The sequence below is a fragment of the Uranotaenia lowii genome, chromosome 1, assembly GCF_029784155.1.
Source record: "Uranotaenia lowii strain MFRU-FL chromosome 1, ASM2978415v1, whole genome shotgun sequence".
Lineage (NCBI taxonomy): Eukaryota > Metazoa > Arthropoda > Insecta > Diptera > Culicidae > Uranotaenia > Uranotaenia lowii.
The window spans coordinates 180,602,400-180,606,958 of record NC_073691.1 but is presented as its reverse complement, the minus strand read 5'-3'; the positions used below and the strand labels follow the sequence as shown (position 1 = coordinate 180,606,958).

General features: G+C 30.6%; 1 non-coding gene across 1 annotated transcript; it reads right to left on the bottom strand.

Moving 5' to 3' along the window:
- Positions 1–2,666: 2,666 nt before the first annotated feature.
- On the bottom strand, positions 2,667–2,738 carry Trnad-guc (transfer RNA aspartic acid (anticodon GUC)). The gene has a single exon. It is a non-coding gene; the product is annotated as a tRNA-Asp (tRNA).
- Positions 2,739–4,559: the final 1,821 nt, after the last annotated feature.

The following is a 4,559-nucleotide window of genomic DNA, read 5'->3' as shown; positions in this document are numbered from 1 at the left end:
TTGTCATTTTTGTCATTTTTGTCATTTTTGTCATTTTTGTCATTTTTGTCATTTTTGTCATTTTTGTCATTTTTGTCATTTTTGTCATTTTTGTCATTTTTGTCATTTTTGTCATTTTTGTCATTTTTGTCATTTTTGTCATTTTTGTCATTTTTGTCATTTTTGTCATTTTTGTCATTTTTGTCATTTTTGTCATTTTTGTCATTTTTGTCATTTTTGTCATTTTTGTCATTTTTGTCATTTTTGTCATTTTTGTCATTTTTGTCATTTTTGTCATTTTTGTCATTTTTGTCATTTTTGTCATTTTTGTCATTTTTGTCATTTTTGTCATTTTTGTCATTTTTGTCATTTTTGTCATTTTTGTCATTTTTGTCATTTTTGTCATTTTTGTCATTTTTGTCATTTTTGTCATTTTTGTCATTTTTGTCATTTTTGTCATTTTGTCATTTTTGTCATTTTTCATTTTTGTCATTTTTGTCATTTTTGTCATTTTTGTCATTTTTGTCATTTTTGTCATTTTTGTCATTTTTGTCATTTTTGTCATTTTTGTCATTTTTGTCATTTTTGTCATTTTTGTCATTTTTGTCATTTTTGTCATTTTTGTCATTTTTGTCATTTTTGTCATTTTTGTCATTTTTGTCATTTTTGTCATTTTTGTCATTTTTGTCATTTTTGTCATTTTTGTCATTTTTGTCATTTTTGTCATTTTTGTCATTTTTGTCATTTTTGTCATTTTTGTCATTTTTGTCATTTTTGTCATTTTTGTCATTTTTGTCATTTTTGTCATTTTTGTCATTTTTGTCATTTTTGTCATTTTTGTCGTTTTTGTCATTTTTGTCGTTTTTGTAATTATTTTAATTTTTGTAATTTTTGTAATTTTGGTACTTTTTGTAATTTTTGTAATTTTTGTCATTTTTGTAGTTTTTGTACATTTTGTTATTTTTGTCATTTTGGTATTATTTGTAATTTTTGTAATTTTTGTCATTTTTGTTAGTTTGGTCATTTTTGTCGTTTTTGTAATTTTTGTCATTTTTGCCATTTTTATCATTTTTGTCATTTTTGTCATTTTTGTCATTTTTGTCATTTTTGTCATTTTTGTCATTTTTGTCATTTTTGTCATTTTTGTCATTTTTGTCATTTTTGTCATTTTTGTCATTTTTGTCATTTTTGTCATTTTTGTCATTTTTGTCATTTTTGTCATTTTTGTCATTTTTGTCATTTTTGTCATTTTTGTCATTTTTGTCATTTTTGTCATTTTTGTCATTTTTGTCATTTTTGTCATTTTTGTCATTTTTGTCATTTTTGTCTTTTTTGTCATTTTTGTCATTTTTGTTATTTTGTCATTTTTGTCATTTTTGTCTTTTCTGTCATTTTTGTCATTTTTGTTATTTTTGTCATTTTTGTTATTTTTGTCATTTTTGTCATTTTTGTCATTTTTGTCATTTTTGTCATTTTTGTAATTTTTGTTTCTTTTGTAATTTTTGTTTATTATTGTTTATTTTATTCATTGTTGATATTTGTTGACTAAATTTGACTGGATATCTTCACAAAAACCATTCAAACTGTTTTCGGAGTATAAATTGGAAAGACTTTTTTTTAATTTGGAAAGTAAGATCTGATGCTGTTTTTTGGGACCTACAAATCGAGCTTTTTATTTTTCCCCCGACCGATTGTTGAAACGTGTGATTACGAATTTTAGAAATAAAATGCATTAAGTATTCATAATTATACTCAATCGACCAGAATCGAGCAACTTGTTGCAATAAACATCAACCAGAGCGTTAGCATGCCGAATGATCTGAATGAAAATTCATTAATATTCTATAGGCATCGTTCCACATGGTGAATCGGAAAATCCTCTCCGATTTTCCAACGAGTGAGACAGCACATTTGGAGCTAGACTAGGCTAGAGAGGTGGTTCTGTTCCGGGGCAAAGCTGTTGCAAATCCCACACCTGTTCGGGCAGATAACGATTGTATGTACGTACAGATGACCGTTTGTTGGTCCTTCACAATTCCCATTTTATGTGGAACGGAAGCTGATGAAGAGCTTAAGTAGTTAAAATTTCATTCCAGAGTTTCCCCGGGAATCACTGTGGCCGATTAATGCCTCTGCCTACGACTGGGTCCCTTCAATTCAATGGCCGGCCACGTTTTTCCCTGGTCCCTGTTCCACTTCTTGCCCGGCAGGCTCAATTCAACATAAACGGAATAAGCTCCACTGACAAAACTGTCATGATTCAATTCATTAAAAATAATTGAACAATTCTCCGGGGACAGCCCGGTCGGTTCTGGAACAGTGTATCCTACGTAAGTCCTTCATCTTCCGTTCTTGGATAGGCGCTTCATGGCTGTGGTCACCCTCCTTGATGGGCGACCCGTTGTTGGAAGTTTCATTTGAATTTCGAGTCTTAGCTTTTGATTCTTAGCTTGAGCATGTCATTTATTCAAGAAACAAAATTGACAGAAACAGATGTAAATTTGGTTTTCTGATAAATTTTCGTGTACATTGAAAAGCTGAATTAGTTGAAAATATAAATTTTAAATGAAGTATTCAAATTAAAAATTCAGATATATGTACTTTGATGTGTTTTGAAAATTGTTACATCTTAATTCATTCAAGAATTAAAAATAAGTTAGCTGAGCAACCAGCAGTAAAAGAATTTTCTCCCCGACGGGGAATCGAACCCCGGTCTCCCGCGTGACAGGCGGGGATACTGACCACTATACTATCGAGGAATTGTTGTAAGGTTACAAGAGTTTTTTGTAGTTCTAGTATTCTAAATTTTAAACAGCATTGTATTGAATAAATACATTGTGGTGGGGTAGAGGGACGAATGCCTGAAATTCCTTATAAAAATGCGATAGGGAACACGGTTGACAATCATAATAGTTTCTGAAACTTAAATTAAATTTAGTTTTTTTTTTTAAACTTAACCCGATTAAAAGAGACCTGCCCTGAAAGTTTTTTTTTATTAAAGACTTGCTGCTGACTCTGTGTGCTTTGCTACACCTTGTTAACTTGATGGAAATTTGATTGAAATTTTGATTTTTTGGTATTAGTTTACTCGAAATGAGCGATGATTTTTGCCCGGTTGATTTGAAACTTTTTTAAACGATTTAGTTTTTTACACGTCAAAACAATCTTTTAAAGAATAATCAGGTGTACATTATATTTAAAGGTGACACGAATGGCAAAATGGTGAGAGAATGGCAGAGTGTCGCAAATAAAAAAAACCTCATACAAAGTTCGGTGCATTTCGGCTGATTAACTCTCGATATCTTCAAAGAAGTGCATGGTCCTCCCCACTTTCTATCTCTAGGATCAGGAAGGGATCTCAAACAATCGTAGAGTTTTTCACCGTAGCCAAATATTTTCTCATGTCAAATTTTGTTCCATTTGCTCGAATATTTCTCCAGTTATCCTCTCTTCTGATCCTCTCAATGGAAATAGGGAGGGGTCTACAAACAATCATAGAACTTTTTCTGGTATCCAAATATCTTTCCATGCCAAATTTGTTTCGATTTGTTCATCATATTCTCAAGTTGATTGAAAAATTGTATGATAGCCCCTCCCCTCGGTTTATCTTCTAATTTGGATAAGGGAGGGGTTTAAAACCATCTTGGAAAGTTTGATACCCTTCTAAGCAAAATTCGGTTTTATTTGCTCGAATAGTTCTCGAATGTACGTACCTTTAACTGGGGGAACTTTGATCAACATGAAATTTTTGCAGATAATCATCATTAACTTAGTCTGAAGTTAAAATATCTGAAAACTGTTTTCTACGCTCTGAGTTTCAAAAAGGCTAAATTTGGTTTGTAGTTGGACATTTTTTTATATTACTTAAAATGTAGTTTTCAAGTTTTAAAATAAGTTATAAAGTATTGAGCTTATATAACTTAAATTAAGCTTAAATTTGGGACATTTTCCAAAAACTGAACTTAAAATTCAAACCCGATCATCTCAGGGTGGGGCCGACCAAATTTCAAAATTTGAATTGTATTCGAATCCTTTTTTCATACTTATCGAAACACATTTGTTTAGTTTTGTGCAAAAGCAATGTACCTACAATATAGGAAACAGCTACTTAAGTTATCGTCTAAAAGTTTGGGATCACTCCGCAATATGGCGTAACCACCATAAGTTTGGGATCAGTCTTTTAAAACATGCATTTTTTATTTCACGCGTATTTTTGTTACTTAACAACGTATTGTTTATCTGGTAAGCTAATTTGGAAGCTAAAGAGTTGAACTTGCTTTATGGAGTTATTTATTTATTTAGTTGTAATATTTTTGAAGATTATCTTAGTAAATTTTTTAGCTAAAGCTGGACCATTTTTTGATGATTTTCACCAAATAGTCCGATTGTTCAAAAAACATACAAATTTGTTCTTACGATAGCTTAGTTGTCTTACAAGTTATTGCAGATCAGATTGGCTTATTTGCAAGCTTATAAATTGCACTTTATCCGGAAGGCTTAGCTCAAATAATATATTACAGATGGTTATCACCAGAACGCTAATTATAATTTTAAGATTTTTAACATAACTATTTCAGAAG